Source organism: Orcinus orca, chromosome 11 (assembly GCF_937001465.1).
Source record: "Orcinus orca chromosome 11, mOrcOrc1.1, whole genome shotgun sequence".
Classification (NCBI taxonomy): Eukaryota; Metazoa; Chordata; class Mammalia; order Artiodactyla; family Delphinidae; genus Orcinus; species Orcinus orca.
In genome coordinates this window covers 89,742,142-89,758,337 of record NC_064569.1, presented here as the reverse complement: position 1 = coordinate 89,758,337, position 16,196 = coordinate 89,742,142, and the positions used below count along the sequence as shown (strand labels likewise).

The following is a 16,196-nucleotide window of genomic DNA, read 5'->3' as shown; positions in this document are numbered from 1 at the left end:
TTATTTTAGCGGTACGCGGGCCTCTCACTGTTGTGGCCTCTTCCATTGCGGAGCACAGACTCCGGAAGCGCATGCTCAGTGGCCATGGCTCACGGGCCCAGCCGCTCCGCGGCACGTGGGATCTTCCCGGACCGGGGCACGAACCCGTGTCCGCTGCATCGGCAGGCGGACTCCCAACCACTGCGCCACCAGGGAAGCCCAAATTATACACTTTAAATAGATGAATTGTATGGTGTATAAATTACCTCTCAATAAAGCCGTTTCTTAAAAAAATCAATCAAGACAACCAATTAATTAGCTCAGTCAGACAATTGTCATTGCATCATTAAGATAGTCAGACACACCAATCAGACATTTTTGACTCAGTCCTTTCCTTTGTCTGGATATGCTAACCGGCCCAAAATAGAGTATCTTACAATGGCAATCATTTATTTAGCTCATAAATCTGTGGGTCCCCTGGGTGGTGCTGCTGGGCTGATCTTTCTGGGCTAGTTCATATGTCTACAGTCAGCTAGTCAGTCATCTGGGGGCTGGCTAGTTAGAGTGGTCTCCACTGCAGTGATTCATTCCTGCCTCACGTGATCTCTCCTTCTCCAATGGGCTAGCCCAGCTTTGTTCACATGGAGATAGTGGAGTTCTAAGAGGTTAAGTAGAAATCTGCCAGACCTCTTGAGCCCTACCCTGAAATTGGAAATTGGAACGCAGTCACTGCCACCACATTCAGTTGGATAAGGAAGGTCATAAAGCCAGTCAGGATTCAAGGGGGTGGACGTATGTCCGTGAGAAACCACATTGCAAAGGGCAAGGTTACAGGAGGCATTAAATAATTGAGGCAGCTTTTGTAATCAATCTATCCCATAGTCTTTGGGGCCATAAATCTAGCTTTTAACTTAATATTAACCACTCATCTTACAGGTAGCATTGGCCACGTTTATTGCTTCTTCTTGCAAAAGAGATCAGGCATACTTGACCTTCCATCAGATTTCTTAGTTGAAATTAGATTTAAAACTTCTCTAGGCTACTTATTTCAAAAAAAAATGTTAAGGTTAAATACAAAGAGTATAGTATTCCATACTTATTTGCAGTAGAAGTCTTATGATCCATGGATATAAATAAGGCAGAGTTCAAGCTACCACATACTAGAGAGATCTGAGATTTCTCAGAATTAAAAAGCTATTTAGGGGGACTTCCCTGGTGGCACAGTGGTTAAGAATCCACCTGCCAATGCAGGGGACACGGGTTCCAGCCCTGGTCCGGGAAGATCCCACATGACACGGAGTAACTAAGCCCATGCGCCACAACTACTGAGCCTGCACTCTAGAGCCCGCGAGCCACAACTACTGAAGCCCACATGCTACAACTACTGAAGCCCATGAGCCTAGAACCCGTTCTCTGCAACAAGAGAAGCCACCGCAATGAGAAACCCGCGCACCGCAACGAAGAGTAGCCCCTGCTCACCGCAACTAGAGAAAGCCCGCACGCTGCAACGGAGACCCAACGCAGCCAAAAATAAATAAGTAAATAAATAAATTATTTTAAAAAAAATCTATTTAGGTAATACCTTCCTTGGAATGAAAACAGAGTACAGAAAATTCTTACATATCCAGTGTAATTCACCCATTCCAATCCGGTCAATTTATTGTGACCCCCGTGTAAGACACTGGGGATACAAGAAAGAACAATACCCCATCCTTTCCTTCCAGGAGCAGGTTAAGGTGAGAATAGGAAAAGAGAAGTTGCATTCTAGAATCCAGAGGGTGAGAGAATTTCAAGAAGGATAATGGCCAGTGAGCGGCACCAAAGGCATCTGAGAAGACGGCTAGAGTGGCAGTGAAAAGGATCCATTGGATTGGGCAGAGCTCATTCTCTCTATAAATGTTAGCTGATTGCTTCTCAGCCTTTTGGCTAAGACCAAGTGTAGTATCTGCTCTTAGCAGTTTAATATAAATGTTAGTTGAGAAGTTACAATGTGCTAGGCCCTGTGTTGAATGCTAGAACACAGAATTAGTTAAGTCTCCTGGATCTCAAAGAACAGGCCAGCGGGAGAAAATAGACATCGAAATATAGCAATACAGTGTGAAAAGGTGTTTTGATGGAGGTCATCGGCCTCCTTACAAAGTGTGCTTTCAATGGAAAGACAGCCACAGCAAGAACAAGACTGCTGCAGGATGGGTAATGAGGGAAAGATAAAGGTAATAATAGTAATTGAGGAGAAGAAGAAATCAGGGAGCAGCTTGAGGGCAAGGTTGAGTTCCGGGAAGTTTTCGGCTTGTTTTGTCTTTGCTTTTATTTTGGTATGTATTTTGCCCAAATTTCACAGTATGTTTGAAGGTTACCGGAAGAAACCAGTAAAAAAGAAGAGCTTGAAAGTTGAGGGAGGAAAAGCAATAGCATTGCCTCCTAGAAGGGAACTGGATCCAGGACACGTGAGGAGGATTTATTTGGAAAGGAGTGGGGACCACTTCTTCCTCTGAGCAGGAAGAAAAGGAATAAACTGGGGCAAGTGCTCATATTTTTTTAACCAAATATCTGAACCAGAGCAGTTTGGGTCACTTGGGGTCAAATAGAGGCAGTCTAGAGAGATTTACTTCGGATTCAAAAATATTGCCATTTCCAGTTATTTCTGAAGTTTACTGGAAGAACAAAACAGAATTATTGAAATTGGGAGCTTCCAGGAAAGCACTGACATGTGTTTGCTTATATATTCTTTTTCAGAGATGGATGTGAGGGAAGTTGAGAGAAATCATGGCAGCATGTCTCCATTTTCTTGGTGGGGTCAGAATAAGGTCATCTGTCGAGAGTAGCGGGGTGTAGTGAAGCAGGTAGCTTTCAGGAGAAAGGCAATGAGTCAGATCAACTGACACAAAGGTGGGAAAGGGTGCCAACCAGGGGTCATCTCCCCAATTACTGGGAACATCTGAAGAGGGATTTATATATTCTGGGATAGAGGCTAAACAGGTCATGCTGGTTTACGGCAAGCCTAATTAGGAAAGTTAATCAGATGCAAAATTATCCCAGTGAATTCCTGCGTTCCAAAGTTCAAAAGTTATGATTTGAGGGTTGCCCGCTCTTTTGGACCCTGTACGCTGCCAACTCTCCTCTGTTACTGCAGAGAACTGTGTTAGTGCCATAGAGTGTCTCTATATACAAAGGTACAAGGCACGTCTCACTTTTCCTGGGTGCCACTTGTCTCTAGGCTAGCTTGTTGTCTTGAAAACAGTAGTACTTGTGTTTGTGCCTGGAAGAACCGCACAGCCAGACAAGAAGGCTACCAAGCCTTTGACGGTGTGTGAGTGATATGTGTACCGTCCTCATTCCTAAAACTACGTACTCTCCGTCTCCAAAACGTCAGCTCCAATACCTCTTATTAAAATCTGCTTTCTTATTTGCTAGGAGCAAATAGTGGAGGGAGATAGCTGACATTTTTATATTTTTTCCTTTCTTCCCAGTAAAGATTAAAATGACTGTACTAAAAAAGACTCGCTGGCTACTTTATTCATAATCTTGATGTAGTTAAAAAAAAAAAAATCCCAGTACAGGTTTTGGAATCAGACAGTTCTAGACTAGGAAGTCAGCTCTGTTATCTGGGGTCTGTTAGGTCTGCTGAGCGTCTGTTTTGTTCTCTGTATTACTGGGCTAACTATACATACACAGACATGTGCACAGTGTGTGTCAACAGACAGTAGAAAGATAGATGATTGATAAAGGCAGACAAATATTAGAGATGATGATGGCGATGATGATGCAGATAGATAGATACTATGATAGATAATAGTGAAGGAGAGAGAGAAGAAAAATGCACATGTAATTCAAAGTACACTAGTTAAGAGCACAGGCTCTAAACTGCCTAAATTAAATCCAAGATGTTTCCATTACTAGCTATGGGAACTTGCGAAAGTTCTGCCTCATAGGATGGTTATGGGGATTGAACTTAATAAGCCTTTAAAATCCCTCACCCATAGCCATATTAATAACCAATAGTTATTGCATGCCTATTTTGTGTCAGCGTCCAAGCTAAGCAATCTATGCACAGTAACCTGCTTAACTCTCCCAAGATCCCCATGAGGAAAAAATTGTCCCCATTTTCAGACGAGAGGATGAGAGTCCAGGCAGCATGAATAGCCAGGAGGTCTATGTATTGCCCAACTCTATGGCTGCCATCCACAAATGGAAATTAAGTAACTTGCCCAAGGTTATATGGGAAGCAAACAGTGGATCAATTACTTAAATCCAGGTACACCTAATATCTAAATAAATCTGTGTTTTTAACCCCTAAACACCTTCTACCATAAGCACTATTTATTATGTTACCCAAATTAGGCTGGTTGAAAAATCAGTTTATTGTTCAGAAAGGTAAAGAAGAAGGGGGGAAAAAACTGTTGAAAAGATTATCTTGACACGTCTCCCTTTCTTCTCTGACCCTCCGTCTGGGGCACTGCACAAATTCCATTAGCAAGCCTACCAAGCCAGCTTACAGAGGATTTAAATTGTGTGTGTGTGTGTGTGTGTGTGTGTGTGTGTGTGTGTGTGTGCGCGCGCGCTTAAGCTCCGGTTGTTCCCTACTCTCCATTAATTGGGTGTGGCTTGTCCTTTGCAAATCCATCTGCCAATGTCCCTTATTTCCCAACCAGTAGCTACTGGCCACTCTTGCCTCTCTGTCCTTTAGTGTTTGCCAGGGAACAAACGCCAACTTAAATCATAGCCCTAGGAGATCTGAATTAGGAAGTCTGTGCGCTGTTCTCTTCCTCCTTGCTCTGACAGATTCCATGGCTGAAGGTCCAGACCTCAGCACAATCAGAAGAGTGAAGACACTCACCAGCATTTAGATAATCCGACCTGGAATAGACACTGAAGGTACCAGCATGCAGGCTCCAGCTCACTCAGAGGTTGTCAGCATCTCACCCTAGCCTGCTCTTCCACCTGAGACTTCAGCCCACTTTTTTCCCCCTTCTTAGAGTCACCTCCAGATAACATATGTATGTGCACCAAAGGATTTAAAGCAGGGGAGTAACATAGCCAGACTTGCATTTCAGAGAAAAATCATCTGACAGAAGAATGGATTGGAGTAGGGACAAAACTAGAAAAGGGAACTGGAAAAAGCTATTGCAACCTGGCTAGAAGTCAGATTGAAAAGTAAAAATGGAAGGACAGGTATGACTCTAGACATACTGGAGGAATTTCCTTATGTGACTTCCCCCATTTCTCCCATTTTGCCCCAACCCCAGGCTAGAAATAGTCTCTTTCTTCTCAGAATGCCTTTTTTTATTGATAATTCTCTTATGGTCTTTACAATTTTCACCATCCATTAGAGCTTTACCTACCCAACTGGATTGATGCTTTTGATGACTGGGACTTTGACTGATTCATTTCCCCTCATTGACCCAGGTCAGAGTTAGCCATAAATAAATAAATTCATAGAATGAATTAATCTTTATGAGTTAGGAAAGAAAGATTTTGGCAAAGCCAATGAAGGGTAAACCTGAAAAGAGAGCTGTAGCAGTTACTATTGCTACATAACAAACCATTCCCAAAACATACTAACTTAAAACAGCAACCATGTTTTAGCGCTTACAAATTTACAAGTGAGATGGGTGGATCTGCTGACCTCACTCTTGTGTCTGTGGTCATCTGGCAGTCAGCTGAGGACTGACCAAGTGAGACAATTGTCAGCTGGGCAATGAGGACACCTGGACCACGTGTTTCTCATCATCCAGCACGCTAGCCTGGCTTGGTTCTCATGGTAGCAAGGCAAGATTCCAAGAGAGTAAGCAGAAGTGTGGGAGGCCACTTGAGGTCTGAGCACAAAACTGGAACAATATCATTTCTTCTGTATCCAATTAGCCAAAGCAAGTTGCACAACCAGCCCAAATTCAAGAGGTAAGGAAATAGAGATGGGGAGACCTGACAAGTCACTGTTAAGGACATAGAAATAGGGAGGGGTAGATAATTGGGGGCATCTACCATGGGGAATTTCCAGACACAGTTTTGGTTGAGGCAAGATAATCCCTTATCAGCAGTGACCAAGAGAGAGATTTGCTTAATGATTACAGATGATGATAATGATGATGATGATGGTGATGATGATGATTATAAAGATAACACATCACAAGATTTCTTCTCCATAAATCTCTTAGGTAAATAGAGATTTTGGGGGGATCCCCATTTTACAGATATGGAAATATAGTTTTCAAGCAGGGAAGTACCTTACTCAAGGTTATCTATCTACTGACATAATAAATAGCAAAACTGGCAACAAACATACAGAATCACCTTATGGAATGTGGGACAGCTGGCTCGGGACCCAGCTACAGGGAAAATTTGACAGAGGTTTCCCTACTTGGCTGGGAACTGCAGAAGACTTTTCACTGAGGTTTCTTCTTCCTATTGCATCATCTTTCTCTTCTCATCCCTCTTGACTATTCCTATTCCTGTTAAGTCTGTTTTTCAGATTTAGTTCATAATGTTTTATAATAAGACTTTTTCACTGCTTTATAGAGATATGGAGAGGATTAACACATCATTTAATGTTTTCAAAATGCCTTCAGCACCTTGGAATTAAACATGTCACGTGCAAATAAATAAATAAAGGCTTTAGAGTAGAGACATTGGTCTTCTCTGAATTATATGCTCAGAGCGTCTAAATGCATGCATGCACACAGACAGCTGAAAATCTGCTGATTCCACTAGACAGGGACCAGGCGACCCTAAAATTTGCTCTTTCACATGTGGTATTAGAAGGAAGAGGTGCAAAACAAAATTCCATCACCCACCACATTTTCTCTATATATATGGAGGAGATGGAAATAAAGAAAAAATGCTTTCCTTAATGTTTGTTAATGCAAGTACACACACACAGACACACACATATCTTTTTTTCTTTTTAACATCTTTATTGAAGTATAATTGCCTTCCAATGTTGTGTTAGTTTCTGCTGTATAACAAAGTGAATCAGCTACATGTATACATATATCCCCATATCCCCTCCCTCTTGTGTCTCCCTCCAACTCTCCCTATCCCACCCCTCTAGGTGGTCACAAAGCACCAAGCTGATCTCCCTATGCTATACAGCTGCTTCCCACTAGCTATCTATTTTACATTTGGTAGTGTATATATGTCAATGCCACTCTCTCACTTTGTCCCAGCTTACCCTTTCCCCTCCCCGTGTCCTCAAGTCCATTCTCTATGTCTGCGTCTTTATTCCTGTCCTGCCCCTAGGTTCATCAGAACCGTTTTTTTTTTTTTTTTTAGATTCCATATATATATGTGTGTTAGCATATGGTATTTGTTTTTCTCTTTCTGACTTACTTCACTCTGTATTACAGACTCTAGGTCCATCCACCTCACTACAAATAACTCAATTTCGACACACACGTAGCTTTCCTATTTTTTTTCATCCCCTCCTTTCTCTGTTCCCTCTCCCCAAAACTCCTCTACTTCTCCAGGATCCAATCAGCTGGTGGGTGACTAAGCAATGAGGGGGAAGTAGAGGGTCTGCTTTAAAATAGAGACAGAAGAAAGTTTGAAGCTTACAAGCAGGCAATATCTAGTTTATTAGCACGTTTTTATACTGGTAACCAGTTTATTGATAACCTCTCTGGTTACTGCAGAGAGGGTTTCCACCCATGCTATCCAGTCCTACCTTCCTGACTCAGCTAAATATCCCCCTGAGAACTCAGCATGCATGGAAGCCTGAGGTTGGAGGGAAACTCTGGAACTCATAATTTAGCTGAAATTACATGTGGATTGAATATGCCTTTGTGGGTTTCCCTAAAACCACTTAAAACATCTTCTCTTTGGAAAATCCATTTCAAGTCCTAAACAAACTGATGTATGAATGGAGTTTCAGAGTAAAATTTATGGTTGTCAGGTGTCTGAATTTATACTCAGATAAAGCAAATCAGATGAGAAAAAGTCTCCAATGCACCCCTCCAACCACATGGTGCATTTTCAATCAACATTTTTAGAGCAGTTTTAGGTTCACAGCAAAATTAAGAGGAAGATACATGGATTTTCCATGTACTCTATGCCCCAACACATGCATAGCCTCCCCCACTATCAACATCACTCACCAGGATGGTACCTTTGTTACAACTGATGAATCTATGCGGACACATCTCATGACCACCCAAAGCCCATAGGTTACACTGGGGCTCACTCTTGGTTTTGTACATTCTACGGGTTTAGAAAATTTATAATGACATGTATCTACTATTATAGTATCCGACAGGGTAGTTTCACCTCCCTAAATCATGGTGCATTTTGGTGAATCATTTTTCCTTCAAGGCTGTTCTTGACTTTCATTTTGGCCAGATTAGAGGACTGGGCAGAATAACACATCCTGTGAGTGGCCCTAACCTCCACACAATATTAAATGAAACTAGGGATGAAAGATGTGCAAAGAAACAAACGTGTACCGGGCATCTCCAGACACTGGTTAAATTTTGTTTTTCTGTGTCATCTCATTTAATCCCCCCTACCCTTCGGGGCTGGATATTTTTACCTGCATTTTACTTATGAAGTCAATGGGGCTAAATATCTTGCCTTAGGTCACTCACACAGCTCTTAAAGGACTGTAAACTCCTTGAGGACAGGGAAGTATCTCACTCGTCTTTATATCTCCCTATGCCTCACACAGGACCTGGCAGAAAATAGGCCTTCGGTACATATTTGCTGAAGGAAAATTAAGGAAATGGCAGAAATAGATTTGAAGCCCACTCCTCTCAGTCTCCAAAATCTTTGCATGTTTCTACTGAACCAACCTCTATGTGTATGTATAACCACAGAGTTTTCATCCTGGCATAGGAAATACCCAAACCTGAAAACCTGTTAAGGTATTTGTCGTTGTTAAGCTCCCTTCCTTCCTGAAAATGAAATATCATTGGAATCCATCTTCTTTGACAGTACAAGTACTTTTTACTCCTCTTAGACACCTGTATTCTCATTGTCTTTTCCTACTTCCAGAGCCAGGCCCTGAGCTAGAGAAATTCCCAGTAGATACATCCATGCTTCTCATAGAAAGACATTTTGAATAAGACCCTTGAATTCTTGGCAAATTACCTATTTAGTTTTCAGAACAATATACAGATAAGGAATTCTCATTTTGTTACTAATTAGGGTGTTGGACCCAACCCTACGAACCTCAACATGATCTTGCCCCCAGGCAGCATGTGGCACCAGTTTCCCACCCCTGTCTTCCTTACTCACTGAGCTTCCACCACAATGGCCCCCTTGCTTTGGACAAACCCACACTGCTTTAACCACAGGGCCTTTGCACTTACTGTTTCCTCTGCCTGGGTCTCTCTTCCTGCAGAAACTATGTTTCTCACCTCCTTACTTCCTTCTGGTCACTGCTTAAATGTCACCTTCTCAAGATGCTGTTCCTGACCACATGATCACAAATACCCTCCTCTACCTCGTCATTCTCTGTGCCCTTAACCTATTTGCTTTCTTCCCAGTACACTACTGACATAGCACAGGTGGATTTGTTTATTATCTTTTTCTCTTTCTCCCACTAGGATGTAAGTTCTTTATTTGCTCACAGCCTAGAACAGTGCCTGGAACTTAATAGGGACTCAGTATTTTTTGAACGAATGAGTAAATGAAGGAATGGAATCCCAATGGCATGGATGGCAAACACGTGTGACTGCACTCCCTTCTTCTGTGTTCATTTCAGGCCTCACTAACTTGTCACAGTAATCATTCCTGATAAACCAAGATAAGAGCCTCCGAACCCTTTCCACACAGCACTCCAGCCAGCAGCTACCACCTCACTGAAGTCGGCACTTGCAAAGAAATATATTCACCCTTCTGAGGCCAGTGTGGTCTTCTACCCTGGGGAACAAAGCTGGGCCACAGATCAGGCAGTTGGACCCTCATTTGTCCCTCTGGCTTAAGGCCAAGACTATACCCAGCCAAGTGGCTTATTCCTTTGTGTCGTAATTTCCACTAAGTCCACAACCTGGACCTCTGTCTTGCCCCTGAAGCATACTGGAGCTGCCTTGGATGGCTCACAATAGCAAACTGTGCATTCTCTCTTCTCAAATCCGCATGCTGTGCCTTCATTTGATAGCTTAAAAATAGCCATGGTGGAAATATTTACACTACAGAAATTAACAAGTGCTACAAATCGGGCTTTTTTTTAGGGGGGTGGGCAGTTGTTAGACCATTGCATCACTTCCTAACTTCCTAGACCTTCTAAGTTCCAGTAACTAGGGGAAATGTGGAAAACAAATACAAAGGGAATGTTTCTTTCCTTATCTAGAGCAGAAGTGGCCTAAGACACGCATGAGAGTCTTCCAGCCCAGGGCCCCAGTCTGGTTTCTGAGGGAGCTAGAGGTAAGGGAAGTAGAGCCCCCAAAAAGGAAGCAGTTTGGGTTACAGGAGAGACAAAGAAGTTAGCAGCTTGCCACAAGAAGGAGGCCATTCACCTCTTTGTTTCTTCCAAGGAAACTCCACTCTCCATCCTCATAAGCAGCTGGTAACTTTGTAAGAGCCCCTCCTTCCAAGTGGGGAGGTGAGGTGTGAGTGAGGGAAGGGACCTGGAGAGGCTCTGAAGGGCGGCATTTGTCCAAGTGCAGTTTTTCTGCGGCTTGCATTAGAGTCCCCTGAGATGCCTGTTAACATTTTCATCACCATGGCACTACCCCACACACATGTGCTGATCAACTCAGAAAATGGTATTTAGAAAAATGCATTCCAATGAGCACAAGTGATTCTTCGTCTTCATAAAATGAAACAGACTCACTTAGGAAAGTCATTTAAAATGTACATATCTGGGCCTCATAACAGGATATACTGACTCAGCAGGTGCAGGGTAGGGCCTTAAAATCTACAGTTTGATGAAACATTACAGGTGATTTTGGTGCTAGTTCAAGTTAGACTTTGCAATAAACACAGATTTTCTTTTCTTTTTTTTTTTTCCCCTCACAGGATGAGCTTTTTTGAATTTCTAACTTCTTTGCCAGAAAATCTGGGAATTTTCATCAGACTAACGCTGCTAAACACATATTGGACACTTAATGTGAGCAGGCTTTGTTCTGAGCCTTTTTGTACAGATTACTTCATTTAATTCTCAAAGCAAGCCCACGAGGTGGAAATTTTTATTGCAGAAGCGAAAGCTATTATTTTTCCCATTTTACAGATGAAGAAACTGAGGCTTGGAGAAGTGAAGCCATTTCTATGAGGCCAAAAAGCTAATGAGGCAAAGCCAAAATTTACACCCAAGCAGTTTGATGCTAGGGCCTATACCCTTAATCATTAAGGATATTGCCTCCCGAAGACTTTCAGAATAAAAAGATTAAAAAATTAATTTAAAAACCTCACCAACTGAGCAAAAGAATTTTTTTTAATCCTAAACATTTCTCCAAAATGTCAAATTCCATTTTTATGGATTTTCCTCATATAGAAGTCTGAACTAGTTAAAATAGATTTATATGGGTGGAAAGCAATCAGAATAATTGGTTTGAGTTGCACAAAGTAACCAATAAATTAGCTTGAACATGACCTTTCTGAGGTGGCCTTCTATTTTGTTCCTATTCTCTGGCCCCGAATTGTCGCTCACTAATTGGTAGTTTGTTCTCAGTCGGGCTGCTGTTTCTGACACTGGGTAATGCATTATGAGATAATCTACTTTCTGTGACTTCACACAGTTCCCATGGCAACTGTCAATGCCATTTCCCTGCAGAACGGCTGCTTCATTTGTTCCAAATGTGTTGCAGGAATGTAAACATCTTCTATAAAAATGTTCTCTAAAATGACAGTCCAAGCAAAGGATGACATTTATATAATTACAAAAAGGAAACTATCTATAATTATCCGAACTTCTTTCCCCAGATTAAAAAAGGAGGGGTAGGATTTTTTTGGTTGTATTTTATTTTAACTTTTTTGTTTGGGGAAAAAAATAAGGAAAAGGTTTACTTAACAAGACTAAATTGAAGAGACACAACACTTCTGTGAAAAGACCTTGTTCGTTAAAGCTTTAGTTCATTAAAGTCGAGGTGGCAACATTTCTAGAAGGAAGATATCCATCAACCCAACCACCCCAAATGCAAGGCAAGTGCTCACTGGGAGCATTGCCTCAGATGACCTAGACATCTTGACATTCAAGATTTTCTTGGTCGATGGAGAGAGTTCTTTATTTTTATTTCTTTCTGGCTAGCTATCTGTGTCCTCAAAGTGAGCTCCTGAGAAATTTCTCCAATCAAAACTTCAAGATGAAATCCCAAAGTGAAGAAAATCAGCATCTGGATTTTTTTTAATGCTTTACTGAGGTATAATTGATATACAAAAATCTGCACATAGGGCTTCCCTGGTGGCGCAGTGGTTGAGAGTCCCCCTGCCGATGCAGGGGACACGGGTTCGTGTCCCGGTCCGGGAAGATCCCACATGCCGTGGAGAGGCTGGGCCCGTGAACCATGGCCGCTGAGCCTGCGCGTCCGGAGCCTGTGCTCCGCAACGGGAGAGGCCACAACAGTGAGAGGCCCACGTACCGCAAAAAAAAAAAAAACAAAACACAAGCCCAGCAAAAGACTGAGATTCAATTGGAAGTTTATAGACTGTTCCCCCTTCTTCATACCTTAGCACCACATCAACAGGGTTGCAGTAAAATAACTTAGTGGGTCACAGCTAAAAGAGCCGCAAGACACAGACTCTGAGAAGGAGTACTTAAGGAAGCCCAAAGTCAGGAAGAGAGACACAAACAAGGACACTAATGGATTTGAAGCCTCTGGCACCCGTAGCTACAGCAAACATTAAACAGAGTCCCACTTCTAGCCAGATTAACATAAATCCTTACACTAAAAGTCTGCTTACCCCAGCTCCTACTACCTGATACCACACATCTGGCTTTCAGCAATAATTATAAGGTAGGGCAAAAGGCAAGAAAAACCATCTGAAGAGACAAAGCAATCATCAGAACTAGATTCAGATATGACACAGATGTCAGGATTATCTTTCAGAGAATTTTAAATAACTATGATTGATATATTAAGGGATCTAATGGAAAAAGTAGACAACATTCAAAAAATAGAAGGCTAATGTAAACAGGTAGAAACTCTAAGAAACAATCAAATCATGCTAAAAATCAACCACAGGAATAGAAATGAAAGATTCTTCCAGTGGGTTCGTCAGTAGACTCGACACAGGCAAGGAAAGAATCAGTGAGCTTGAAGACAGTTAATAGAAACATCCGAAAATGAAATGTATACAAAGAGAAAAAAAGAAAGGGAAAAAAATAGAGCATCCAAGAATTGTGGGACATCAAAAGGTGTAACATACACATAACTGACATACTATAAGAAGAAAGAGAGAGTGAAACAAAAGAAATATTTGAAGCAATAATGGTTGAGAATTTTCCAAGATTAATAACACCATCAAACCACAGGTCCAGAGAACAACAATGAGGATAAATGAAAACAAAAACAAAAATATTAAGACATTCATATTCAAACTGCAAAAAGACAAAGAGAAAAATCTTAAAAGAAGCCAAAAGAAAAATACACTTTACCTATAGAAGAACAGCAATAAGAATCACAGGGGACTTTGCATCCGAAACCATGCAAGAGAGAGGACAGTGGAGTGAAATCTTTAAAGTGTTGAAAGAAAAAAAATCATCAACCTAGAAATCTATATCCAGCAAAATTATTCTCTAAAAATAAAGGAGAAATAATGACTTCTCACACAAACAAAATTGAAGGGATTTCATTGCCAAAACACTTTTCCTATAATAAATGTTAAAAGAAGTTGTTTAGGCAGTAGGAAAATTATATGGATCAGACTTGGATGTACATAAAGAAAGGAAGAACAAATGAAGGTAAAATGAAAGCTTTTGTTTTTCTAATTCTTAATTGATCTAAAATATAACATTTTTAAAGCAATAATGGTAACAGTGTACTGGGTGACTATTCATATGGATAAGTGAAATTAACAGTAATATCACAATGGACGGGAACAAGGAATTGGGAATACTCTGCTATGAGGCACCTGTAGGACCTGTGAAGTAGTGTAGTATTATTTGAAACCAGACTTAGATTATTTGTAAATGTATATCGCAAATTATAAATGGAGTGTCGTATCCTGAATGGGATCCTGGAACAGAAGAGGGTATTAGGAAACTCATGAGGAAATTTGAATAAAATATGGATTTTAGTTAATAATAATGTATCAATATTGGTTCATTAATGATGATAAAGGTACTATACTAATGTAAGGTATTAATTATAGGAGAAAGTAGGTGTGGAATATATGGAAATTCTCTGTGTCATCTTGTGACTTTTTTCATAAATCTGAATCTATTTAAAGATAAAGGGAAAAGAGTGAAACTCAGAGAGAGGATCCTGCTAGTGTCAAGGAAGGAAGTGAACAAAGCTGCCTCTGGAGAAGGGCAGTATTTAGGAGCTGAGGAGCTCAGTCCTACAACCACAAATAACTGAATTCTGCCAAGAGCCAAAAGGAGCTTGGAAGAGGACCCCAAGCTCCGACTGAGAATCACAGTGTGGTCAACACCTTGACTGCAGCCTGATGAAGCCTGAGCAGAGGCTCCATCTGAGCTGTGCCTGGATTCCTAACCCCAGAAAACTGTGAGATAATAAATTTATGTTGTTTTAATCTGTGACACGTGTGGCAATTTATTATGCATCAATAGAAAACAAAGGCACAAGGCTTCCCTGACTATTCTAACCCCAGTGTATGTGTTTCCCCTGGGGCTACTTATCCCTTTTATCCATTCATCCAACTTACATATACTAAGACCTACTATGCGCTATACACTGTGATAAACAATGAGTAGAGAGTGGTAAATGAAATACACTCCTTGCCTTCTTGAAGCCTAGAGTGTGGTGAAAGACTCAAGCAAACATCATGTAGATGCTTAATTTACAAACAATGGTAAGTTCTATAAAGGGAAAAAATAAGATGTGGTAAGAGAAGAAATTTTTGAATACAGGAGGATCAGAGAAAACTTCTTTGAGGAAATTGCAATTAAAGTTGAGACCTGAAAGATACACGTGAATTGGCCAGACAGCAAGTGGGAGCAGAGAAGATAGGTCCTGAGAAAGGAAGGAGCTGGAAGGTTTTTAGGACTTGAAAACCACCAGCTTGATGGAAAAACCAAAGACAAAGAGAAAATCTTGAAAAAAAGCCAGAGAAAACGGCCAGCATGGCTGCAGTGAGTGATCAAGGGGAGAGAGGCAGGAGGTGCGTGTGGAGGAATAGACAGAGGTTGACTGTGTAGGGTCTCAAAGGCGGGGATACAGATGTTAGTAATTTATGTTGAGAACTCTAGGAAGCCCCTGAAGGGTTTAAGCAGGAGGGTGCTCAGATTTGCTGTGTTAGAAAGTTCAGTCTGCTGATGGACATCAGACCCTATGGGGGCAAGAATGGACTTGAATAGAACAGTGAGGAGAGGACTCCAGAAGCCCAGGTAGGAGACCAGCCAGGCAAAAACGGTTGCCATAGATACGAAGAGAAGAAGACCTGAGAGCAACTCAGATGCTGGAGTAGCTGGACTTAAGGTGGGTTGATGAGAGCATGAAGGAAACAGCAATGCCAAGGAGGACTCTGAGGCATCCTTCACCCTGGATGAAAAGCAGGTGAGGAAGGCTAGGGAAGATGTCCACCCATTCTCTTTCAGGACTGCACCTTTCTATTACTATTCCCTTTGCCTACATACTCTTCCCAGGCATCTTCACCAAGCTAGATCCTATTCTACCTTCAGAACCCAGCTCAGGTGTCAATTCTTCTGGGAAGCAACCCCTGACCACTGAGCCTTGTTTCTCTTCCTCTTGTCCCCGAGCATCTGGGCACCACTCTCATAGCACAGAGTGTTCTATGACATGTCTGTGTACTCCCTTGTCCACAAAAGCAGGAAAAAAAAAAAGCAGAAAAAAAATTTCAAAGCTCTCTATTTCCAACTAGAGTATATTTGACACACAATAAAGTTTTACTGCATGAGCGAGTGGAGTAAAAATGTTAGAAAGATTCAACACTGAGAACCACTGGTCCTCAGCACACAGCCCAAATGTGAGGGATAAACAAGAGTTCTCCAACCCACAGGAGCAAATGCCTTTAAAGGCGAGAAGTGAAGTTCATGCTCTGTACTCCAAGGCAAGACACCCTCAAAGGAGCTGAGAGCCAGTTCACAATTTTAAGAAATATGACTTATCTGGTTTCTTCATCCGGAACAGATTAGTTGAAAGTTA

General features: G+C 41.5%; 1 pseudogene; it reads left to right on the top strand.

Annotated features, from left to right (window-relative positions):
- Nucleotides 1–1,885: 1,885 nt before the first annotated feature.
- Nucleotides 1,886–1,981, top strand: LOC117201185 (uncharacterized; annotated as a pseudogene).
- Nucleotides 1,982–16,196: the final 14,215 nt, after the last annotated feature.